This window comes from Lutra lutra, chromosome 12 (assembly GCF_902655055.1).
Source record: "Lutra lutra chromosome 12, mLutLut1.2, whole genome shotgun sequence".
Lineage (NCBI taxonomy): Eukaryota > Metazoa > Chordata > Mammalia > Carnivora > Mustelidae > Lutra > Lutra lutra.
Genome location: NC_062289.1, coordinates 82767055 through 82793229, shown reverse-complemented (window position 1 = coordinate 82793229; position 26175 = coordinate 82767055). Strand labels below are relative to the sequence as shown.

At 58.0% G+C, this 26175-nt stretch overlaps 1 protein-coding gene across 27 annotated transcripts in view; it reads right to left on the bottom strand.

Moving 5' to 3' along the window:
* Window positions 1-26175, bottom strand: part of NCOR2 (nuclear receptor corepressor 2) — a 208505-nt gene that overhangs the window by 171510 nt on the left and 10820 nt on the right. For 26 of the 27 annotated variants that reach the window (XM_047697890.1, XM_047697898.1, XM_047697897.1 and 23 more), the window contains exon 2: window positions 7488-7534. The exons of the other annotated variant lie outside the window; for it this stretch is intronic. The gene's annotated coding sequence lies outside the window, so the exon portion shown is untranslated. The remainder of the gene's footprint in view (window positions 1-7487; window positions 7535-26175) is intronic. 27 annotated transcript variants of the gene reach the window in all.

Sequence of the window (26175 nt, the reverse complement as noted above, 5' to 3'; positions counted from 1 at the left end):
CACCCGCTGTGACCTCACTCAAGTCCTGGTTTGCTCATCTGGACAATGGGTCCAAGGACGATCAATCCAGCGCCACAGGCGAGGCGTGCCCACCACGCCAGCAAATCAAAGCCACCCAAGGGAAAAGGGAAGATCTAGAAAGAAGAGGGCGTTTTAATTTCAGCAGTGGGCTTACTTTGTCTTTAAATGAAAAATAAACATTTTTATTTTATGGTTCAGAGGGTTCCTGTTTGATTTATGGCCATCGTGGAAGGCATGACATCATTTTTTCAGCATTTACACCTCTGGAGGCCTTGAGCCGTGCTAGATTAGCCTCTCCCTCCAAGCAATGTGCTGAGGACACCTCAGGAAATGCATGAAGCCTTAACACAGCCCAGCACAGGGACAGCAGGAGAAGTCCCACCCGGGGTGACCTTGGCCCCAGGGTAAACAGCCTGGGTGTGAATCTCACTGGCTGTGTGACCTCACGCAAGTCACTTAACCTCTCTGTTCCTCAGTTTCCTCATCTGTAAAGTGGGGATAATAACAATCTCTGCTTTACCTGGGGTGGGAGGGTGGGGGAGAAGGGGGAGGTTGGGGAAAAGTAAATTATAACATGTGAAGGACAACACGATTACTATTACAACCTCTGTTATTATCACTGGCATTTACAGCAATTTCAAAACGGTGTAGGTTTTTAAACTCGACCACAGGGATGAAGACAAGTCCCTGGATCCCTGGCGCCAGGGGGGCCCCATCACCAGGCTCACTGGGAGCCCCGCAAGGCAGTGCCTCCCTCCTCCCTCCAGCTGGGGCAGGGATTACTGTCAGATGGAAGGAGACGCATGTCGGAGCCAAAGATTAAAAACAAGTACAATTATGGGGAAGAAATCCATCCATAATTATGAATTTGATGTAATTAGGCACCCCACTAACTTCATTACTTATTTATTTACAGGATTGCTTATTTAATTTACAGGCCTCCTTCCCCGAAAAGTCATCTTAGCTAACACCCCTCCGGCGAGGGAGGAGAAGGACGAGAAGGCTCCCCTCTTTGTCCCCACCCCCATTCCCAGGCTTCTGTATGTCATGCTCCTGCCCTGCCCCAAAAATAGCTCCCCAGAAGGCCTGCATGACTTTGCCCAAGATGACGGGATCACGCAAGGCCTGACGTTTCCTCAGCAGAGCCAGCCTACAGTGCCTGACCGGGAAGGCGTGGTACCTCCACCACACCCTCGCTCTCCAGCAGAGGAAACCCTCTGGGAAGAGGGGCGATTCTGTCCCCCCACCTAGCCATCAGTTCCTGGCCCGACGGACCCTCTGCACCAGCAAAGCCATCAGTGCAACACAAGGCCTTGGCCCTTCCCAGCTCCGAGGAGGAGAAAGAGCACTCAGCTCTCGCAGAAGGACTTTAGATAAGTCACCTGACCACTCACAGTCTCAGTTTGCTTATCTGTAAGATGGGAGTGTTAAGAAAACCACCCACAGCTAGCTACCCGTGAAAACCCAACTGCTACCACCCAGCGTGCCCCGGGGTGTCGGCCAATGCAATAAGGCAAGAAAAAGCGTCCAGAGGCACAAAGACTTGCCGGCTTTATTCCTTAAGAGCCCCAAACTGGAAACAACCTCTAGGCCCAGAACTCCTGAATGAATAAATGAGCTGCGGCACAGTCGTATGTGGGCTATCACTCACCAATTAAAAAGGAGCAGTTATTGATATATCCAAAGACACGGAGGAAACTCAGGAACATGCAGAAAGAAGCAAAACACGCCAAAAAGAAAATGCATCCTTTATCATTTTATTATGAAAATCTGGAATATTCTAGAACTTCCTTGGTGGCGGATCAGTGGGGGCTTCTGATGGGGGAACGGGGATTCTCTGGGAGCAGGTGGAAACACTCGGTATCTTGATTGCTGTGGTTCTCAGATAAATGTTTTCCACTGTCCAAACCCACAGAGGTGAATCCTTAACATGGGTATGTCCTACTCCAGGTTAATTACACCTCAGTAGGGCTGATTTTTGTGAAATCCATACATTAAAATCAGCAGCCTTAACCCCACTCAGGTGTCCGGACACTACTTCCCCACTTCCCGGTCAGGTCTGCGGCTTCCTTCACTGTCCACCCAAGTTACCCCCAAGGCTCTGATTTATGAGCCCTGGACAAGGAAGGTCAGGGTTACATCCTGGATTTATTCCTTCCTTGCTGGGTCATTTAGGGCAAGTCACTTTGCCTCTCTGCTTGTCAGGCTCCCCGTCTACAAAAGCAGGGTTATAAATAGCACTCTCCTCGGAGAGTTATTGTAGAAGAAAATGAACTGAGGTGAAAAGCACCAGCTGCAGGCCGTGGCATACAGCAGGGGCCTCATTATTGCTGCTGCAAAATGATGAATGGGCAAGCACCAGACCCCAGCATGGACAGGACTGGCTGGAATGCTTGCCCACCCCCCACAACACACAGGAGACCCCCACCAGACAAGACTCCAAGTCTGGGTAGCTACCCTCATCACTGAAGGCTCCTGGCTGCTGGGGCTCCAGCATTTAACTGATGCCTCATGTCCAGAACAGGACAAGGCTCCTCGACATCCCACCTAGAGGGGCAGACACAGAAGGATGGGGGCACAGCGCCATACCCCAGAGATCATTTTGGGATAGGGGCTGGCCAGAGGAGAGGACGTTCTGGCGGACAAGGGCACCCTGGTGGTCACTAACTAGGGTAGGACAAGGGTCACCCCAGAGCCCCCCTAGGAAAGAAAAAAATGGTAATAATAGAAGGACAGCAGGGACTGGGGGTAGCTTCTGTGCCGGCTGACATGCGCCTGCCCGCCAGGGGCAGCCCCTGCTCCCTGCTACCCTGTGAGTGATGGAGCGGGCAGGCGGCGTCTGGAAGCCATGGCAGGAGGGGGCGTCCCCTGGGCCCGATTAGAGGGCCAGCCGCAGGCAGACACGCTCAACTGTCAGCCTCGTCCTCCCAGCCCGCCATCAGAGGTACCATTAATTGCTGTCATTTGAGGGTGGCCTGTGGGGAGAAGGAGGGGGGTTGTGGGAAGGGGAGGGAAGGAGGAGGGGGTGGTGGAGGGAGGAAGGGAAGGAAGGAAGAGGGGAAGGAGGCGAAGGGAGAGATGGAGGGGAATGGAGCAAGGGGCAGAGGGAGGAGGGGGAAGGAAGGAAAGCAGGGGGAGGGGCAGCTTGCCCAGGGCAGAGACACCACCGCCCCCAAGCCCCGTGCGCTCATCGCCTCCACCGCTCATCGCCTCCACCGGCGGAGGGACCAGGGCCTCGCCCAACCAGGGAGAAAGCCAGTGCACCTATGGCCCCAAGGTGGAGCAAAGGGACTTCAGAGAGGCGTGATTCAGCAGGGCCCAGCCCCACGAATCTCCCCGCCCCCCAACCTCCCAACATACACACCTGCACACTCGTCTGCCCGCAGGATGCTTGGTCTCGATCTTCCTCCTCACAGTTCCCAGGCCCTCGTCTGCAATCAGCCCCCACCCACAGCAAGCCCTCGCCCTCATCGGCCTGAAGGGCCCCCCCAAACTAAATGCCACCTCCTCCAGCGATGGACTCCAGTACAGAAACTCCAGAGCGGGGCTCCCTGAGTTCAAACCCTCCCTCCGCCACCTGCACGCTTGGGGACATCGCCTCACCTCCCTGTGCCTTGATTTCTCCATCTGTAGAACAGGACAACAGTCCCCATCTCATGGGGTCGCTTCTGAGGATTCAATGCGATAACCCCAGGAGGTGCTTACTAGAAGGGGGTCTCAGCAACGGGAGCGCCCCAAGTGTGTGCCGCGACTGTCACAGTACCGTCCTGGACCCAGGACCCAGGTCCTCCCTGGCCTTTACTGGTCTTCCCTGCTACCTCTTCTTTCAGAAATGCCTGCTCCCCCAGCCCCAGCTCTGGCCCCACCAGGCCGCCCTGGGGCGAGGGTCTCAGAAAAGCCGCCAACCAGGAGCTGCGGTGCAAAGGATCCACACGTCTGGGTCTTCAGACATCTGCCCCCATGACTCCCCCCCAAGGTCCCGCTCCCAGCTGCCCCTGCCTGTCCCCAGACAAGCCTTGTCTCTGGGCTGAGGAGCCACTTGGGTCCTGCCACGGGGGCTCCTGGGACCCCCCTGCCCCCTCCCCCATCTGTCTGCCTCCCTCCTTCCTCAGACGTGATGGATCGCCCCAGAGGAGGAAGCTAAGTGCTTGCAGACAAAAAGCCCTTTTATCGTCCTCGGGTGGGCCACGGCATGACAAACAGATAACTCAGCCATGGGAGGAAGGCTCCCCATTAGGCCAGTAAGGCAGATTGATGGAGGACCAAGAGGCAGAGGAGGAGGAGGAAGGAAATCCCCGACACCCCCCCGCCCCCCCGGCCCAGGCAAAGCTGCCTTCCTTTAACTTCAGAAGCGCCCAAATCTAGCTGGGCTCATCACTGTAGGGGGACGACCACCGGGGTCGCCTACACCTCCCCACCTCCACGATGAGACCCACCATGTGGGACAAAGGGCCTGAGGAGCATCCCTCCTGCCTCCTGGGGGAGAGGGGGCAGAGGGCAAAGGAGCAAAGGAGAGTGGCCTGCCCCAAGGACACCCCACCCATATCTCACGTGGTCTCCTACAAACCAAGAGGCCCATTCCAGGCAGCCTCAGAGCCTTTGCATGGGCTGTTCCCTCTGCCTGGGACACCCTTCCTCCAGAGAACCGCATGCTCCCTTCCTCCCCTCCTGCAGGTCTTTGCTCAAACACCACCTTCTCAAGTAGGACCACCCTGACTCCCCTCACTCTCCGCCATTTGAAACTGCAACCCCAGCCCACCCACATACTTCCCAAACCCCCTCCCTCCTCTGCTGGTTCTTCACGCCCGGGCTCCCCACCACAGGACACACTGTGGGTATACGACTTGCTTATGATCTGCCTCCCCTACTCAAGGCCCCTTCTCCAGCACCTGGGACAGCGCCTGGCACACAGTAGGTGTTCGGGAATAATCGTTCTGTGAATATTGTAATGTATTCTGCAGAGGAATAAAACCTCTTGATAGCAGCCAGGTCTGAGCCAGAACATGCTGAGCCCTGCTATGGGCCCAGCAATGCCCCCAATGACCTTGTAGGACACCCATTTGACAGATGAGGAAACCGAGGTGGATTCACACCCAGGTCTGCGGGAGGCCACCTGCTGCAGAACTGCCAGGGAACCCAAGACATCAGTCTCGGGCTGGTGTTAGGGACGAGGACTGAAACTCCCCCCACTTGCCTCTCAACCTCAGTTGACCCCATGCAGAATGGGGCTGCACAGGGGACCCCAGCTGTCCCTCCAAGTCCCCACCTGCACCTGGTATAGATCTGACTGGGAGGGGAACAAAGGTGGGAGGTGTTTGGGAACCTGGAGGAGCCCAGAGTGCCTGATCTCAGCCCTGCCACGGACACTGCAGGTCAGGCTGGGGCCCCCGCCAGCTGCTCAGCTCCCCTAAACCCTCCTCAGGGCCAGGCCCAGCTGACACCCCTTCTTCACTCCCCAAAAGAAAACAGCTCTGTCAGTAAGAGGTAGAGAAGGATGCGGGGAATCGTGAACGAGCACTTACCACCTGCTAAGCACCGCACCTTCACCAAAGCCCATGCCCCGTTCCAGGAGCCTCAGCCAGCCGACCCTCTGGGACCCTCTGTGACCCTCAGTGCCACGGAGCCAGGAAGGGGGCTAGCTGCCACTTCTAGGAGGCCACCCCGACTGACCACTCCTTCCTCTAGGGCAGGGGCTGGGGCAGGGTGCTCATTTCATGACCCAGGACCCCCTCTCCACAACCCCTCTGGGAGGCACCCTCCCCTAGGTCTCCAAATCTTCCCAGCTCTTGAGGAGGGGAACGGAGTGTCCCTGCCATGCCCACCAGGGTCTCCCAGGACCCAGCCTTAGTCTGTCCCAGGTCTGGAGCACAGTCTGTCCTCCCTGAGCCAAGCCTGTGACTCCAGCGATGGGACTGGGCACTGGGAGAGGAGGCCATGAATTCAGCTCCCTACGCTACAAGTCCTCTAGCTGGTTAAAAAAAATTACAAAGGGGCGCCTGGGTGGCTCAGTGGGTTAAGCCGCTGCCTTCGGCTCAGGTCATGATCTCAGGGTCCTGGGATCGAGCCCCGCATCAGGCTCTCTGCTCAGCAGGGAGCCTGCTTCCTCCTCTCTCTCTGCCTTCCTCTCTGCCTGCTTGTGATCTCTCTCTGTCAAATAAATAAATAAAATCTTTAAAAAATATATATATAAAACACAGAAATCTTAGCAACAATCCACTCATCACCAATCCTGTGGGGGCCGGGAGGCAGGGAGCAATAGTTGTATACCTATTTTATAGATGGGAACATTGAGGCAATTTTATAGATGGGAACATTGAGGCACAGGGAGCCAAAGGGCCTTGCCCCGGGTCCCACAGATAAGTAGCCAAGAAAGACCTACACTCAGGCAGCCGGACCCCAGAGTCCCGGCTCAGGAGCACCACGCCTCTCATTAAAAATCAACGTAATAGAAAAGACATTTGCACCAACCAGGCCAATGTCCGAATTCCCAGCTCCAAGCTTTTACCACGCACGACCCGTTCCTGGACTGCCTTCCCTCTCCCCTGACATCCCAACCCCTGCCTGTGCCCATATGACCCTGCCCCAGTCCTCCTGGTGTGGGAGAGGCCCCGCCGTCCAATGTACCAGGTGGAGGGGCGGGCAGCGGGCACAGACCTGTCCAATACGGGCCTTGGTCTGCTTGCTGTCAAGTGAGCATGTTGGGAAAGAGTCTGCCAGGTTCCCTGGGAGGGTCAACAAAAGGTTCAAATCCCAGGTCTGGGCTTCCGCCCGAAGCTCAGGACAGGTGACCCACCTGTGCCTCAGTTTCCTTGTTTGTAAAACGAGGATTGCAGCCCATCTGGGGGCATGGCTGAGAGAGCCACACAGGGAAAGGACGAGCTGTGACATCAGCCTGCGCCGTGCCTGGCTCCTTTCATCGTCACTGCCACGCTAGGAGGGGACACGGCTGATGCCCACAGTTTACAGCTCAGGAGGTGGAAGCAGAGGGAGATGTAGTGACTTGCCCTGCGTGCCGAGCATGCCTGGGCTGGGGACATGGGCCCCCTCGTCTCCCACGGGCATGGCGGCCACGGTGGCACCCAGGTGTCCAGCCTGAGGACATCCTCCAATGCCCACCACCCTAATACGCGGCCTTTCCACAGGCCCCTCCCTCCCCACGCCTGCGGCCACCTTTAAAGCACAGAAGCAAGGTGCCCAAGAACCCCACTATCCCACATCCACACTGCCAGGGACCGCCCCTTCTCTCGGGCATCGTATCCCATCCCCAGGGGCCCCCAAGTCACCCAAGCCGTTCTCCGCCCTGGGCACCTCTGGGGCACCAGATCCCACCCCACCAGGTCACACTGGGCCCCCGACCCCATCCAGCGGGAGGAATCTGGCTTCCCCAGAAATTCTGCCCCCCACCCCCAAGGCCCCAGCAATATGAATCTGCTACAGACAGCGAGTGGGGACAGCTGTGAACCTACCCGGAACGGCCTCCGGCAACGCCAAGTCCCCAAAGAGCCCAGGAGTCCTGCGGGAGGAAAATACGAGTCTTGTTAGAAAACACTCAGCAGCCCCCATGCATGAGCTAAGTATAGCAGGTGGTGGGGGTGGGGGGTGCTTGGCCCGGGTTGTGCCTGGGGCCCTGGATGCCTGGGGCCAAGCACTTCCCCGCCACTGCCAGGCAAGATGAACACTCAACCACTAGTGACAGATAGGGGCACTGGGGTTCAGAGAATCCAAGTCTCCGGCCCCCAGTCCCACCGCTAGGAAGTCACAGGGCTGGAATTCCAACCCGGGCCGTGTGGTTACAAGCAATAGGGCCACCGAGGAGCTGGGGGCCCAGATCACAGTGTCGCTGAACCTCCCCCCATGAACTCCCCAGTGGACCCTATGAACACACAGGGGACCCCTGGAGGACAGTACCTGCTGGTCTCATTCAAGAACATCACCATGTCAATTAGAAACTTGTGCTCAGAATCTATAAAGGACACCCACAAAGAAACACGAGAGCCAGTTAACGCAACAGAAAAACAGACCGAAGACTTGATAGCACTTCACAAAAGTCAACATACAAATGGCCCACGGGCACATGAAAAAGAGCTCGATTTCACTAATGATTGGGAAAGCGCAAGTTACAGCCCCCAGGGGCCATCGCACCCCAACCTGGATGGCTAAGATTAAAGACAGACAGACACCAAGTGTCTCATGACCATGGGACCCAGCAATCCCACCTCTGGGCCGTTCCACGAGAGAAATGAACCCACAGCTCCACGCAAACAAAGACTACACAAACGTCGGTTACCGCTTTACTCACAATCACAAAAAACCCCAGAACAATCCAGCCGTCCACCAACAGGTACACCCCAGAACACTGCTCGTCCCCAGTACCTACCATGTGACAACGTGTGGGGCACACACAATCAGCAGGAGGGACCTCAGGCTCTCGTTCCGAGCCCAGATGCCGGGCTCAGGGGGCTGCATGCGGGGGCACGCGCCCTCGTCCCACACACACGAGTCTGGGAAAGGCCAAACTCAACCTTCACGGTAGAGAGGCCCAGAGAGATGGTCACCCCAGAACAGAAAGGAGACTCCCACGAAAGGCCAGGACACTGATCACCACGGGGGCCAAGACAAGGGGTGGAGGGGGCCTACATGGTGTCCACTTTGTAATCATTCATTCATCTGTACCCATGTGTTTTGGGGTTACTGTTTTAGCTTTTATACAGAAAAAGAAGGAAAGAAACAGTATAGTGGGCAGAGCACTGGGCAGAGAGTCCAGAAAGCTGGCTCTGGTCCCACTAACAGCTGTGACCTTGGGCAAGCCCCCAGTAAGCTCTGAGCTCAGTCTTCCCATCCAGAAAATGGGCCCGCTCCCGCACGACATCTCCATGGCAGGCTCAGTCGCAAACATCTCAGCATCCAGTGGGCCTTCGGGACCACTCCTCACCCACACTGAGCAGGGATGCCTGCTCTCATGGTGCTGGGGACGGCTCCAAGCAGGGCTCGGGCTCTGTGGCCAGGGTCCCCGGGTTCAAACAGGGGCTATGCCCTTCCTAGCTGTGCACCCCGGGATGAGTCACTTCACCTCCGGAGCCTTCCCATCTCGGAAGGGGGAACACTGGAACCTGCACGGGCCTCAGAGCGGATGCCAAGTGCTTGCGGAGCACACCACAGCTATCAGTTACGGCTGTGTGCTAGCATTACCCCTGCCCTGTAAAGGGCCCCGGGCAGGGTCAGGCCCAGTGGGCTCCCCTGGACACACAGCTGGGGGCTTAGACCCCATCTTCTGTGTACCTTCTCTCAACTCCAGCCAGCTCCTCCCACAACCCCCAGACACAGAGTACCCAGCAAGAGGGGGCCAGGGCGGGGCACCTGGGTGGCTCAGTGGGTTAAGCCGCTGCCTTCGGCTCAGGTCATGATCTCAGGATCCTGGGATCGAGCCCCACATCGGGCTCTCTGCTTGGCAAGCAGCCTGCTTCCTCCTCTCTCTCTCTGCCTGTCTCTCTGCCTACTTATGATCTCTCTCTGTCAAATAAATAAATAAAATCTTAAAAAAAAAAAAAAAAAAAAAAAAGAGGGGGCCAGGGGACAGAGGGCCGGGGTGGGAAGGAACCCGGAGCCGCAGGTGGAAGAGACCGCACCTGTGAACCCAGGGAGACCCGGCCGCCTGCAGACAGCAGAAGCAGCTTCACTAGCAGAGCGGAGACCCTCAGGAGGGATCCGCATGCCCAGAGGTACCAGGTCCCCCTGGGACTTGGAGAGTGCATTCCAGCTGAGCAGTGGATGGTGGAAGCCTGGACGGTGGAAGCCAGGGGCCAAGGGGAGGCTCCAGCACCAGCCAGGAGGGTCCTGGCAGAGGCGGGAGAAGCAGACAGGACACTCGGCCAGGAGAATCCACGGGGCGGGCAGGGAGGGAGGGAGTCTGGCCGGCCAGCTCGGACAGGGGTCAGGGATCGCTGGTCAGCTCTGGGTAGGGGAGGGAGAAGAGGAACACAGCCCCCTGCGCCCTGTGTGCACCCATGTAATCCTCACAACCCCCAGGGACCTCTGTTTTCTAGTCCAGGCAGCTGAGGCTCAGAGAGCAGAGTCATTCACCCAAGGTCACGCAGCCAGAAAGTGAAGGTGTTGCGATTTGAACCCAGGTTCACGCCCTCTGGGTGATGGGAGCCAGAACACGACACAGGGCAGCTGGGGGGGGGGCAGTTGCTGGAGCTCCCGCCACCTCCCCAGACAGAGCTGCACATCCCCAGGACCTCCCTCGGCCGTGGGTCCTCTGCGAGAGGGGACAGTACCGACCTGCAAGCCCAAAAGACCAAGAGGCAGCCGCGGGGGCCCAGCCATGCTCCACCCCCCACCGTCAGCCTCCATCCGCCTGGCACCGGTGCCGACGCTCACACACGAGTTCACGCCCGTGCACACCCTCGGCCGCTTGCCCACTGGCTCACTGCCTCATCCGCTCACAAGCTCTCACCCAGTCCACACTCATGGGCGCCTCACGCTCGCTCACATCCATGCACGACTCACTCACTGAGCACGCGGGGGACCCGGGCGCCCTTCCTCCTCCGCTCCCCCTGGGCAGCGCTGAGCGGGCCCGGGGCCACCGATACTCCATTCCAGCCCCTTCCTGTCCTCCTCTTCTCTCCAGGGCTGACCAGATTTGTCTCCCGGCAAAGCAGACCGGAAGAGGGCTCTTTCTCCCAAACCCACCGCCACTCTAGCTCACTGAACCCCAGCACCGTGGGCAGAGACTCGTCCACGACCACCCCGCCCCAGCCCACAACAAGCCCCTCCAGGCCTCTGCCAAATGCACCCTCGCCCTCCTCCTCTGCCCTCCCAACCACCACCTTTTCCTCCTCCAGGAAGCCTGCCCAGATCACCCTAACCACAAAGGTCACCCCCACGTGTCCATCCACCCCACTCAGAGACAGGAAGCCACCGGCCCGAGGCCCAGAGCCCAGCGAGGACAGAGCTAGGCGGAATTCAAACCCCAAGGAGGCTGATCTGCTTCAACCAGGACCCGTCACTCTCCAGCCAGTCCACAAGCTTGACAAAGCCCCGGCACAGGGACGCGGCAGTGAACACAGGCCAGGAGGGCTCTAGGGAGCACGGGGGCACCAGTGAATGCACGGGGCCACTTCTAAGAGCAGGGACGACAGAAACCAGAGAGAACCTGCAATGAAGGGCATGGGGGTGGGGCTGGGACGGCTTCCCCAGAAGGTGACCCTGGAGACCAGGGCGGAAGGTCTAGGCCCTACAGAGATAAGCAGGAAGGACACTCCAGGAGGAGGGCACAGCAAAATGCAAAGCCCCAGAGGTGGGAACCAGCTAAACTGGAAAGCAGCCAGAAAGGCCAGGAGGTGGAGAGCCAGAGGGAGAGGACTCCTGGGTTTTATCTCCAGGGCAAGGCTGCAGGACTGGAGAGGCACACTGTGATTTAACACAAAACAGTAGGAATGGTGTGAGGCAGGGCTGGTGAGGACAGGTCTAGGTCAATCCCTGAGGCCTACCTGGAGGGAGCAACCTTCCACCCAGGCCCAGTCTCGGGCCTCCTCCTGCACTAGAGTCTCTCCTAAAGTCAGAACCTACAGGCTCAGCCTCAAGGCCAGGCAAGCATCCATGGCTGGGTTCCAGCACCCCCAACCCCACTGAACCCTCATGGGACCCGCTGGTCCCATGGTGGGACACCAGGCCTTCACCCCCACCTGCTTCCGGAGTTGGGGGGCTACAAGCCCCCCACCTACGAACACACAAAACAAATCCTCTCTCCTAAGCCAGCCTCTTCCCGGCCTCCCCGACAGGGGTAACACCATAGTCAGGGCCCCAGGAGGCCCTTTCTCGAGGTGCAGGAAAGAGCAGGTGTGGACAGAGCGTCCATGGTGCCCGCAGACCAGAGACAGCTCGGGTTCCAGCCCCACTCAAGCCACTTGTCTCCCTGTGCATCTGGCTCCCCATCTATAATCCGAGGGCTGGGGACAGTGCCCCTCACCCCCATATGGTCTGGTGCCCCCTGAACAGCGGCCAGCACGGCATAGAGGCAGTTTCAACGTGTCCTTTTGCTCAGGACCTCAGAGCAGTACTCCAAGAGAAACAGGGAAGGGGAGACATGACACATGGAATGGTCCCCTGTCCCAAGGGTCTCAGCTGGAAACTTACGGAGCGAAGGCTAGAACCGGATGTTTCCTGGGACCCCAGCAAATTCCTCCCCCATGTGCTCATTTCACAGTGAGGCGGACTGAGGTCCATATTGGATAGGTCTGTGCCTGCAGCTTGCCCTGGTAGGGCTGATGGAAAGTGGTCTCTCCAGAGAACTCCTACACGTTCCTCAAAGCCCAGCCCCATCACGCCCTCTCCCCTCCTTGCCAACAAGTAAGCGTTTCTGGACAGTCCAGGCATGTTCTGGCCCTCACTGCTACCCCATCCAAAGGCTCTGTCTGGCCACCCCCAGGAGATGCTAAGTCCCCCAGGAAAAGACCTGATTCATCCCTCACTGAGGCCACAAGTCTCTACTTAAGGATAGATGCAGAGTGACCAGCAAGGCGAGTCTCAGCATAGAAGAGTCTGGGTACCAGGAGTCCCCGGTGCACGGCAGGGCCAATACCATGGGGCACAGGTGCTGGTAGGGCTGAGAGAGGGCCAGGCACACAGCGGGGCGGGGCCCTGGACCTCCCTACTTCTTCCACCAATCCCCTCCCCCAACAGACAAACCCCCTACCACCATGCACCTCCCACACCCACCGGAATCCCACCCATGCATATAAGCCCAACAGCCCTCTTCCTCCAGGCAGCCCTCACTCCTGCAACATCCAATCTGGCAGCGGCCACAAAGCCGACAAGGAATAGTAATAGCGGTCATGGCCGACACTAGCTCCTCAAAGGCAGCCCCAGGCCAAGCCTTTACTTACTAAACTCCAACCACCCCTCGAATGGGTTCTTGATTATCCCCACTGTACTGATGAGAAAACGGAGACCCAGGGAGGTTGAGTCGGAAAGCGGAGAAGTCAGGACGGGAGCCCTGTGGGTTTACCTGGTCCCAGACCTGCACTGGGGCTGAGCGTCAGGGATGTCACAGTCAAGGGCAACCTCCCCTGTGTTTGCTCAGTCTCTGGACCAGGCAGCGCGGCACCAACGTCATCCTTCCTTCAGCCTCTCTCTGGAGCTGCTGTCCCCCGGCTCCCCGAAGGACAGACTGAGGCTCCAAGAGGGGTTCTCACGGCCACCTGCCATGTCTCTCCATGGTCCCCGCAGAGGGCGGGGCACCCTCACGGTGCTCCACAGTCAGGACAGAGGTACAAACTGGAACCCTACAAGAAGCAGGTGCCACGACCCACTGGCAGCATCCCAGCCCCCAGGCATCATGGCCTCCTGCCCTGGGCAACGCCGTAGGCAGGGCTGGGACCAGGTAGGACCCTCAGTGCCGGCCCTCAGAGGGTAGACGCTCCACCTGCAGCCCCTGCCTTCCCATTCCAAACCCCCTTAGCATGCACCGGGCGAGTTCTACAAAATCACCCCCCAGCCCAGGGATCACCATGGAGCCTGCCCCTTCGAGGAAAGGGACGTGAGCGATGCCCATATGAGCCTCTGTGTGGCCCCACAACAGCCAGCAGCATAAGCCGTGACGGACAGCTCTACAGAGCCCATCAGCGAGGAGGGCACTGGCCCCCAAGGGGCAAGCATGACCTCAGGCAGCGGTCCCTGCTGGTTGGCTTTGCGGACTTCAGGCACAGTTTGACCCAGGCACCAGGCTGGAAGCGGGCCAGGGCCCTGAGGCCTTCTGGGGTGGGAGGAGGCACAGAGGAGGACCTAGGGGAGCCATCCAGGGCCACCTGGCATATCTCTTCACATCAGGTGAACAGGGACTGGGGGCGGGCCATCCCCACCGCTGTGGTGGCCAGGAGCCCACACAGCCAGAGCGGGAGGCAGGCTCCGCTGCCCTTCCATTTAGAAGCCACTGGGACATTTTATTTTCCTTCTCAAGCGACAGCTGAGGCGTGCCGGCCCAGGCCAGCTCTCCTAGAAGCTGCGGAGAGACAATCACTGCAAGTTCGCCAGGTCTCTGATTCCCCACTGGACTGCGGCAGCCAGCGAGTGCTGGGAGGGGGGTGGATGAGGCGGGGGCACATGCTGGCCATCCGGGGCCCTCTCCGCCCCACCTCTCCCCCTCCCACTAGGAGGGTGGCGGCCACAGCCAGGCCAGGATGGGTGGGTGGAAGTGGACAGGGCCTTGGGTAAGACAAAGGTGGGGGGGGCGGTGAACAGCTCTATCCAAAGGGGATGGAGCCCATCCCCTTTGGGGGATGGTAGGGGACACAGCCCCACTCAAGGGGGGCACATAGTCAGGGAGAGAAGGGAGAAGCAGCCCTGATGCGGCCGGTGCACACCCCCAACTCCCAAGTCCATCGGTCTGGGCTCTCAAGAGAGGCCTGCACCAATGTCCAGCAAACCACCACACTGGTCACCCTCACGGGAACGCCCCCCTCCGCAGGCACCTGCGGCCGGGCTCTGGGCCAACTTCACAGCCCGGCCAGGGGGGCATGATCATTTTGAAGATGGAGAAACTGAGGCCCAGAGAGGTTCGGCAGGCCCGCGAGACTGCACAGCCTTCGAGGGGCATAGGGAGATTGGAACCTGGGCATAGGCCCAGCCGCCCCATCCTCTACCCTCCAACATCCCCAACTGGGCCCCAAACACACTTCTCTGAACCCTCCTGCCCATCTTCTCGCTTGGGGTGTGGGGCCATCTTCAGTGACAGCAACTGACTGGAGAAATCAGACGCCAGAAAGGAGCCGGACTATTGACTGTTTCTGGAGGGAAGGGGGGCGGGCGGGGGCCCAGCCACACGGCTTCGGCAGCCTGGCTCCCAGCCAAGCCTGGGCCAAGGCAGAGCAGGCGGCACAGACCAGCCTGGGAGGGCCAGGGGCTTCCCTCCAGACCAGTGGAGGCGCCAGCGTGGACAAGCCATCTGTCCATCCACCTGTCTGTCCACCACCGGCATGGACAGCCCGCAGGGACCTGGAGCTCCCCTCCTGAGGGCTTCTTGGTGCCAGGCACACTGCTTGGAACTCTGTGCCTAGTAACTGGCTACTTCTCTCAACCGCCCTATGGCCCTCCCCATTTTACAGATGGGGACAACGAGGCAGCAAGGCAAGAATGCTCACCCAGGCTTCCCCCAGCGGAGTTCTGCACCCAGGCATCTGCCATAACCACACAGCATTACCTCTGCTGGCTACCCCAGCCCAGAAACCCGCTGTGGGGCAGGAGACAAGAGAGCAGGCTCTCTGCATGGGGTAGAAACTTCCAGAAGCCTCTGGATACCCTTCAGGGGCTGCCTCGTTGTAAAGATAACTCAGTCTCTGCCCCCTTGAGAGCACAAAGCAAGCACCCCAAGATGGTAGCAGCAGGGTTCCCCCCCAGACAGCCTTTCGACCGCTGCATCCTGACAGTCAGCTGGGAGGAAAAGCATGACAGAGCCTTCCCTGCCCCCGGCCCCAGGCTCCCCCCCCGCCGTGGAGCGGGGTCTGGGCCATCAGTGGCTGCAGGGAGGAGCTGGGGGCTGCCTGGGAGAGAGCCGAGCTGCCATGGAGCTGTCGATCGCCAGAAGCAATTAATTGCCCAGGTCAAGAGACGGTGAAAGAGATTTGTCACCCGAGGCTCAGGGGATATTCCGGGGAATCCAGCAACGTAGGGCAGGCGGAATGGCCCCGAGAGCGATCAGGGTCCTTGCACACTTGCCCCCTCTATCATCCGTCCCTCCCTCCCACACCCTGTTCCGGCCTCCCTGTGCGTGCCCGCTCCCAATGGCCTGCGTGCTGGACACCAGCCCCGGGGGCCCCAGCCTCCGTGACCTGCGCACCAGGCGGGACCAGACAATCCTTGAAGCAGTGTTCACTGCGCAGACGGGACAGTAAGGCCAGCAAGGGAACCCGGACCCAGAGTCTCTGAAGTCCAGGGCCTGGCCTGACACCCAGATTCACTCCAGGTTCTAGCTGGACGACTCCACACTGGAGGCCGAACTTCTCTAAGGCTGTTTCCTCAGCTACACAACAAATACAAAATAACCAGAATGGCGAAAGTCAGGCTGGCTGGGGCTCAGACTCCAGCCATGCCATTCTGAAAAGCCTGAGGAACTCACCCCACTTCCACAAACCTCAGGCTCCCCGTCTATAAGCAGGGATGAGGCCAGGAGCACCGTTCGAGCTCAGGTCAGGGGTTCAGGTCCAGCTTGCCACTGGGCCTCCCCAGGGACTGGAGCTCAGCCCCCAATCCTACTCAGAAGTCAGGCAGTCCCCCCAGCGGTTCAGACACTGAGCCTCAGCCCCAGAGCCCGGCCGGGATGAGAGGCACAGAGCACAGGCTTGTGTCCCAGCCCCTACATCAGGACCCAGCAGGAGACTGAGGCTTCAGCAGACAGCATTCATTCACCCTCTGGGCTCAGCAGCCGGTTGTCCTGGGGAACAGAAAGGCGCTGACACACACACCCTCCCTGTGTGCCACCGAGAGGATGGGGGAGGGGCATACAGGGTGCAGGCCTCCCCTGAGAGCCTCCACTGGCTTTGAACCCCTTGTTTCTGTACCGAATCCCTCCACACACACACCCAGACCTGTGCTGCCCCTCACACCCACTGATCGATGTGAGACACACCAATAAACACCTCCTTCTATGGCCCCACTACCCAGATAGGAAAATCGAGGCCCAGGGAAACCAGCGAGGAGGGACAGCCTCAAACCTGGTTCTTTCTGACGGTTCCCATGAGCAAGAGCTCGGCTCAGCAGGTGTACGGAAGCCCAGGTCACTGGGGCCAGAGGCAGCACTGAGTCAGAGTGAGAAACTCAGCGGAAACTGAAAACAGCCCGGGGGGCCCCCCGTGCTCCCCAGAGCGAGCCATGCTGAATCACAGCACCCGACCCTGTGTTGGAAAGTTCCTGCTTCTGTAGCCGGGGTGGGGGTGGGGACCAAGAACACCACTGTGCTAGGGGTCCCTCTCGGGGCCCAAGAAGGGGGATAACACTTCACGCACACTGACCCCGGAGCTGCGGGTTTCCACCCACCCGCCCCCCAACCCAGTGCTCCTGAGGGCCCCTCAGGGGTGTTCATGGCTGGAGGGCAGGCAAGCCGGAGAGCCCCACCCCCTCACGAAGTTCCACCACCTTCCTGGCCACAGACGTGGGGGACGTCAGGATCCAACCCCGGGCACTGCCGCATCCCCCAGTTCCACTGCTTTCTGGCTGTGTGATATGGGCCATGGGGCTTAAGATCTCCACTCCTGCCCCTTGCCTGTGAAATGGAAACTCTCACATCTGGGGCTGACCTGGAGACTCGGTAAGCAAATGCATTCGGTGCCTAGCATACAGTAAGAGCTTAATAAATACATATCTGTTTCAGTTCCCAGATTGATTTTGTAGTGCGATGAAATTCACCCGACACAAAACTAACCATTATAAAATGAACAACTCAGGCCGCCTGGGGGCTCAATCGGTGAAGCGTCTGCCTTCGGCTCAGATCTTGATCTGGGGATCCTAGGTCTCCCTCCTCCGTGGGGAGTCTGCTTCTCCCTCTGCCCTCCCCCGCTGCTCATGATCATGAGAGAGACACTCTCTCTCTAACAAATAAATAAAATCTTTAAAAATAAAGTAAAGGGAACAACTCAGCGACACCAGTGACATTCAGTGCTGTGTAACCACAATCCCCATCTCATTCCAGAACATCTCCCTGACCTGAAAGGGAAGGAACCCCCCACCCACAGGCAGTTACCTCCCCGCACCCCCCATGCCCCCAGCGCCCTCCTGCTTCAGCAACCACTCATCTGCACCCTGTCTCTACAAGCTTGCTTCTTTGGCACATTTCTTACCAACACAGACCCCGTGTGGCCTCTGGGTCTGTCCCCTCTCACTCTGCACCGTCTTTGCAAGGTTCGTCTGCATTATCAAAGTACCAGCGTTTTCATTCCCGTTTCTCACTAGTATTCATTGTATGAAGGAGTCAATCATATGGTTTTAAAATAAGAAAAATAAACGTTATAAATAATACAGAAATGCCACATGACAAGAGACATATATATACACGTAGACATAAAAGATTTAAAAATTCATCAAATTATAAAAAAAATAACCGTAAGGACAGTAGGGGATATGGAATCTGGTCAGTGGGAGGAGCCCGCTAGCCAGAGGGAGGGGACCGTGGGAGCCCCAGAGCTGGCATCCCCTCCCTCGGGCCTCCCTGGTCCAGGCCCTACTGTGCTGTGCAACCCGGGGCCAATTCCTCACCCATGCTGGGCCTCAGCCTCACGTCTGCAAAGAAGGGCACTGGGAGGGATGCTTTCAGGGGGAGTTCTCATGGCAGCAGCCACGTTCACAGTACCTCCCACTGGCTCGCAGCCCTGGGGAGAAGAGAAGCTATGGCAGCCAGGCTGTGGGAACCCTACAGGTGTGTGGGGATAGGTCACCAAGGCAGGCTGACAGCCGCCCCGTGCTGGGAACAGAAACGACAAGGAACTCCAAGATGCCTTATCACCCTGCCCGGGGGCACACTCTGGACCATGGAGATGTGGACCCAGCACGGAAAGGGGACCTAGGTTCGCCCTGCCTTCCCCTGCCCTCCCCTGCCTGGAGCACAGCCCAGATGCTGAGTTCCTAAGGCCCGATGCCAGGTTCCTGCACTTTGGGCCAGATCAATCTTCCCTGTGGGGGCTGCTCTGTGTCCTGTAGGATGTGTACGGCATCTCTGGCCCTTGGAGCACTCCCTTCTCCCCACCTTGGGACAACCGGAAGGATCTTCAGACATTGCCAAATGACCTTGGGGCCATCACCCCGCTGACCCCATTAGCACACCCTCAGAGCCTCTCTCCCTGGGCAGGAAGCAGCAGGCACTAGTCCGGCTAGTTCCAGACCGGCTGGAAACCAGTGAGGGAAAAGGCCCCCGTGTGCAGCCCCCGTCCTCCCCTTCCCCCAGGTCGGGCCCATGGAGACCTGGCCCAGCCAGGCTCCATCTCACTGCAAAGGAACCCATCCAGCCATCGACACAAACCCACCGATGCCCTACCATGTGCTAGCACCATCCCAGCATCGGGGACCCAGCCTTAGGCAAGACGGACGTAGCACCTACCGCCTGGGAAGGGACCTCTGATATGGGAAGGCCACCAAAACCCAGGGAATAAATCCACGGAGGGGCTTCACATCTGAGCCAGGACCACTGGCAGCAAGGACAGAGCATGCCAGGCTGGGTTGGGAAAGGGTGAAGGCAGCAGGTGCCGCCCAGGGCCCCTGGGCCTCTGGGTTTATTCTCCAAGGAGGAGGCAGGGCCTGGAGAGCCGCAGTGCAGTCTTCTCCTTCAGACAGGGTCCCTCTGGCTGCAGCACGGAGGACAGATCCCCGGGACGAGAGTGATTCAGGGGCCCATGGGAGGCTCCTGCAGACAGCCAAGCCAGGCGGGGCCCAGGTCTGCCGTCAGCAGTCTTGTTACTACTGGGGTCTCAGAGGTAGTCGTCTCACCCCCCCCCCGCACAGTACGGTGAGCCCGCATTACCCTGACTGCAGAAAGGGCCTGCGACCAAGGGGTCATCTGACCGCTACCACTGCCACCATATTCCTGTGGTTCAGGCAGAGGAGGTCTTGGAGGCCGTGTCCCCAACTGGAACATGCCGGAAACATACAGGGACAATCACAGCTATCCTTGGACGGCCACTCAGCCAGGGAAGCAGGCCCACGCCATGAAAGTCACCCTCCCCACGCAATTTTCAAATGACCCAGCCATTTAAAAAAAGAACCTTCCAGAACCAATCCAAACACTTGCCTTTTTTTTTTTTTAAAGTCACTTTCATGTATTTCCAGTCCCGAAACCCTTCTGAGCTCACTTACTCATCCTGAATGGGAACCAGTGACTCCTTCCCTCCCTTTGCCCTTATATGACAACCGGGGCATGACACTGATTTTTCTTGTTGTTGTTAATTCTGTGTGAAGTCAAGACCGTATGAAGGAGGAATTTCAGTGCCCAAGAATAAAAGGGGGTTTTCCACATATACGCTGCAAATACTGTTGGCGGGAGGGGTGGTTATCAGGAGGCTGTGTGGCCCTGGGAAAGTTAGCAGACCTCTCTGAGCCTTAACAGCTTGCCCGTCACACAGGGAAGTGATGATCATTGCTAGATCACAAGATTGGAAGTGTCCAGTGAATTACCGAGGTGTGCGCCCGCCACGACTAGACCAGCATCAGAAGCACGCCGTCTGACCATGCAGCTGAGGGGGCTGGAGGCAGGTGGGGCGAAAGCCCCCAGAACAGGCCCCAGCTGGGCACAGAATGGAGGATAAAATCCCGAACTCCCTGCCTGGGCCAGGTGGCTCATCACCTGCCTGGCTTTCATCTCCAGGAGATAAGCCGCCTGCTCTCAAGTTCACGTTCAGGATCAAATGAACCCACTTAATCGCCTTAGGGATCTCCACTGAGCCAGCTCCTTCCAGGCCTGGGGAGGAGGGCAGCTGAGCTCCCTCCCACCGAGACCCCCCACCCGCATGGCCAGGCACAGGGAGGATGCCTTGGGCTCTCCACCAGCACCCCCATCCCCTGCCCAGCTGGCTGTGATGACCCAAGGGCAGATGCTTGCACACCTGGCCTTCAGAGTCTACGCACACATCATCTGCCCACTGTCACAAAGCACCTACTGTGTGCCGTGTGCCTGACCAAAGAACTCGCTAATCCCCACAGCAGCCCGGAAGGCCAGTGCTACCACAAACACCACTCTCCGGACGAGGGCATTGAGGCCCAGAAAGGAAACAGCCAGCCAGAGGTGACAGGGCTCCTCGTAGCATCACCTCAGAACAGCCTTGGCCCCCATATCATAGAGGGGGAGACTGAGGCAGGAATGGGACTTAAGTCACCACCATATCCCAAGGCCAAGTCGGGGAGAGTGAGCAGGGTGTCCAGCTATGCCTGGACAAACACGAAGGGGGCCGCCTGCCTGCCTTGTTCCCAGCAGAATCCTAGCACCTAGGACAGCTCCCAACACACAGTAGGGTACTTAACGGCAGCATCTGAATGAAGAAAATCTACACACTGGGCATAGACTCCAAGGAAAACTGTCCTGGGGCTTCTCTGCCTTCTAGACAGTCCTCTCTGAGGTCCTATCCTATACCACAGGGGTCCTGGAGGGGTGACTGTGGGCAGTGTCCTGCAGTCATGTCTGGTTGTCACAGTGGGTGTGGAAGGGGGCACCTACTGGGTGGGCAGAGACAGCAATACTGCTCAACACCCTTGAATGCACAGGACAGCTCCCAGGGCAGAATTATCTGGCCCCGATGTCAGTAGCGCCCAGGTTGAGATATCCTACTGTACTGCATCCCTTCGTGCATCAATTGAGCACCTACTGTGTGCAGGGCTGCACAAAAACCCTGCAAAGAGACGGAGTCATGGGGCTCTGGGGGGTGCATTCCATGAGCCAGGTCCCCACGGCTACTACAGGGCAGAGGGGTGTCCCAGATCCAGCTGATGCAAAGCCCCACCCCAAGCGGCCAAATCCCTGTGTGTTCCCTGAGGATGCTGACCTCCGGGTCCGGGGGCGGTGCGGGGAGGGCTGTAAAATCACTATATTTCACTGCTCCCTTGCCCCATGGTCACTCAGGGCAGCAGAGATCAGAGCTGGTTCTTTTCGTCAAAACCCACATCTGTCCAAGATGCCAACGCTCGCTCTCTGGGCGGTGGGAATGTGGTCGGATTTTTTTTATGTGCAGGCTTTCTATTTCTTAATTTCACAACTTACAGAGAACACGTTTGTTCCACTTCTAAAAACCAAAATTCTGTAAGGCAGCTATCACACTGTTGCACGCCCCACCCAAGGGCTTGGCCTTAGGGAGATCCTAGGCACCCCCACCCCACCCCACTCCACCCCCAAAGCAGAGAGGGTCGGCCAGTGCAGCCCCCCGAGAAGCACTTGCTGGTGGAGTATCTGGAAAGGCCACAAGCCGAAGATTCCAGTCCCAGGGACAGAGGAGATGGGATGCACGTGAGCGCCCCGGGGGCGCTTGAAGAAGGTCCGTCCAAAGACCGCCATCAACTCAAGCGGCATCTCTGTGGGAGAACACACCGACCATACATCGCAACAAAATACCACCTCTACAGGAGTTAAAATCCAGAGAGATCCAGATCCAGCGAGCTGCACCAACGGCTACAAAGTCCTAATTAAAAAAAGAATACATAATAACAGTAATGACAACAGCCCACAGTTTTAAACGCCTTGTTCATTACTACTTCTCATCCACAAAACACATCCAGGACGTAGGCAGCGTTTCGAACCCTGCTCTACATATAGGGAAACCGGGACGCAGGGGAGAGGATAATATGCCTCAGGCTTCACAGCTGGTAGGAGGCCATGGGGTAGGGGGAGCAGGGATGGGACCTCGCAAGCCATCAAAATCCCTGCGTGTCGTCACTCCACTCCGTGGCCTGCCCAGCACGGACAGGAAATTACTAGCTTGAATTACATAAAAGTTGTCAATATTCGACCACTTTTGACCTACAAAACTGGCAGAGTCCCACGGCTCACCTTAGTAGCGCCCACAGAAAACCACATCCATGTGCATTCTTCCAGTCCAGAGACAAGACAGGGCCCCGGGCCGTGCAGGGATCCACACGGAGGCCCATGAAGCATTAAAAACATGGATTAGAAGAGCACATGTCTAGTTGAGAAGTAGAAGTCTCCAGCGAGGGGACTCGGATGACTGGAAAGTCACTTGCAATTTTTTTTTAAGATTTTATTTATTAATTTTAACAGAGAGAAAGAGAGATCACAAGTAGGCAGAGAGGCAGGCAGAGACAGAGAGAGGGGAAGCAGGCTCCCAGCTAAGCAGAGAGATGACCGATGCAGGGCTCGATCCCAGGATTCTGAGATCATGACCTGAGCCGAAGGCAGAGGCTAAACCCACTGAGCCACCCAGGCGCCCCCCCAATTTTTTGTTTTACTAAAAAGTGGCCACCTCGGCCGGAGCCCTGAGCCCAGCTTCTTGGACCCAGGCTGGCTGACACATTCTCACCCTTTCCCTTTCCCCTGAGGCAGTTTCTCTACCTGCCTCCCCCACCCCCCCGCCAGACCCCACATAGTCCATCCACCAGCAGCAGGTCCCCAGGGCCTGGTCTCTGGAGCCTCTCCTGTGGCAGGAGAAGCTCTCTCCACCTAAGTATCTAGTTTCATTTAATTGCAGGGTTCAGGTTTCTGGACGCAGGCCCAGAGGCCTTCAGGGCCAGAGGTGTGGGCCATTTTCCTCCTCTTTTCAATAAAGCTGGGAAGGAAGCAGCGTGGGGCATCTCCTGTCTGCTCCGAGAATCTGGAACACCTGCCCCCGGGGACACCCCACCCAGAAGAATCATCCGGGGCTCATCACAGGTTGGTAGACAGGCTGGGGACGTACCATTTTTCTGGCCATCACGGGGACCAGATGCCCCCACTGGATTCGAAGGAATCAAGAAAAAAGAAAAACACACACACACACAAACCAACAACCCTACCTCACTCCACCCCTCCCCCTCTCCAAAGCTTCCAAAGGGTCATCTCTCTGCTTCCAGACATTTTTCTTATTTCATTTTTTTCCCTAGCACGGCCCTTCACAGTTTGCCATTCACTCTCTTGGCCCCAAATCCCTCACCCACAGCCCCAGGTCAAGGCCGAGACTCTGAGCCGTCACCTGACTCCAAGGTCACTGGCAGTTGGGACACACCAGCATCTACATGACTATGTTGTGGGGCACCTGGATGGTGCTGTCAGTTGAGATCTGACTCTTGATTTCCACTCAGGCCATGATCTTAGGGTTGTGGGATCGAGCCCCGTGTCAGGCTCTGCACTCAGCATGGAGCCTGCTTGAGATTCTCTCTCTCTCCCTCTGCCCCTTCCCTGCTCGCATGCTCCCACTCTCTCTTTCTCAAATAAATAAATGAAATCTTCTTTTTTTTTTTTTTTTTAATAAAAAAATAAATGACCACGTTGCTCCCGGCTGCTGGTTCTCAGGGTAGATGCAGGCCGTGTCCGAGTTTCCTCCTGCTGCTGTAATGAACGACCCCAGACTCGGCGGCTTAAACCAGCGTAAAATATACTCTCGCGTTCTGGAGGTCAGAAGTCCAAAAACCGGGCTATAGATCAAGGTGTCGGCAGGGCTGTGCTCTTTCCGGAGGCTCCGTGGGACAATTCGTTCCTGGCCTCTCCCCTCATCCAGAGGCTGCCTGCCATTCTCGGCCCCACGCCCCTTCGTCATCCTCAAAGACAGCATTAGAGAGCGCCTCGGTCTGGCTCTGACCTCCTGCTTCCTCCTTTTAAGGACCCTCGTGAGGACTTTGAGGCCCCCAGGATTATCCCGGCGAACTTCCCCACCTCAAGGTCGGCTGGCGGGCAGCCTCAATCCCAGCCAGCCACGGCCGGGATTAATCCCCCTTTGCGGTGTGACAATATATTCACTGTTGCTGGGGACCAGGACATGGGCCACTGTGGGAGACACCACTATGCTCCTGACCACAGGCTCCAAACGTCTAGGCTTCGAGGAAACTGCTCCTACGGCCGACCCCCGACAAAGCGTGAACTCCGAAAGCAACCGCGGAGTCCACGTGACTCAGTCTCTGCACTCCTGCAGGGCCCGAGTGGGAACGCCCAGTTCTGTCACCTGCGTGGTGGAAATGTCTCCCAGCAGTGCCAAGTCTCGCTTTTGATGAAAATGTGAATCAGGCAGAGCCGTGTGGCTTATCACTAGAGACCTCCCCCTCTAGGATGACCACCAGTAGCTCCTCAATCGATATTCTTCGGCAAGGTTTCTTTCTTTTTTTGGACCAGTCACAGATGGCCCTCTGGAACATCTCACAGTCCAGCAAGATTGAGAACAGGAAAGCCACTCTGCGGAGACCTCCACTGATCCACTCGGGCACCCTAGGCCGAGAAGCGTGTGGACACCAACAAGCATATGACCCCTGCAAAGGCGGAAGGCTTTGCAAGGCAAAGCTGACCTGCTCGGAGAAATGTCCGAATGATCAAGCCTTATTAGCCTTCACCAGGCAGCTGGAATCTGCCAGAAAAAGGGGCAGCGTGGTCAGCAGGGACCAGGAAGGCAGAGGCCACCTGTGTGCCCAGGATCAGAGCCACTTGGGAAATTCCAGGAGCCAGGGCGCCCAAGGACCAGACAGTCCAGAGAGGACAAGACCAGTGCTACCCCCTAACAGTACAATGACATGAACAATGTAACCCATGAAAACACAGAAGACAACAGGGCGCAGAGTGAAATGGCTCTCTCTTGCTTGAAAGCCCTGTGTGTCTCTTCCCTGCCGGGACATCTGAAGACCATGCGGAGGCCCAGAGAGGTTGTGCCAACATCACCCAGGACCCAGCAGTCGAGGTGGGTCTCTAACGCCCAGGGCCCAAGCCACGGTCCATCTCCCAGTCCAGGACCCTCCAGGCAGCTCCACCTCATCAGGCTCCCCAACAGCCATCTAGATAGGTCCCATGTCCCCTCCCCAGATTCCCCGGATAACCCCCTCCCGCTAACGTCCCCCACCTCCAGGGTAAAAACCACCTGCCCCCCCTTCTCAACGACAAACCACCAACCCTGCCCTCCACACCCCCCCAGTCACCACCCAGATACCCTGGGGGCACTCTTCACAGCACAGGATGCACAGAGGGCCCAGGGGCACAGAGAGGGCAAGGAGAGCACAAAGGTCACACAGCAAACCTGCAGCACAATGCCCAGGGTGCACACATGCTTCCGCTTTGGCACTCCCGCCAGGAGAAAGACGGGGCCGGGAGGCGCTGCGGCAAGGGGGCAGCGGCCAGAGCCCAGGTACCATGAGATGCAGCTTCCTGCCCGCCGCGGCGCAGAGGCTGCTATTTATAGCCCAGACAGCGGGGTCAGCTTCCTGCATGGCACAGCCAGCCGCAGCCCAGGAGATGGCAAGGGTGACCCCCAAGGGGGACAGGCTAGGCTGGAGCAGAGAGTGGGCAGAGGCACGCAGGGCTAGACACACGGTGCCCCCAGGCCACCCCCCGCCCCATACCCACAATCCAAGGGCAAGGGAGAGCCAAGGAAAGGCCAGACCCTGCCTGTGACAACATCCCACCGCAGAAGGCACTTAGGAGCCAGATGCCCTGAGCGTGCATGGCGGACACCTGCGTGCCTTGGTTTCCCTATCAGGAAGCAGGGAAAGGAACAGTTCTGG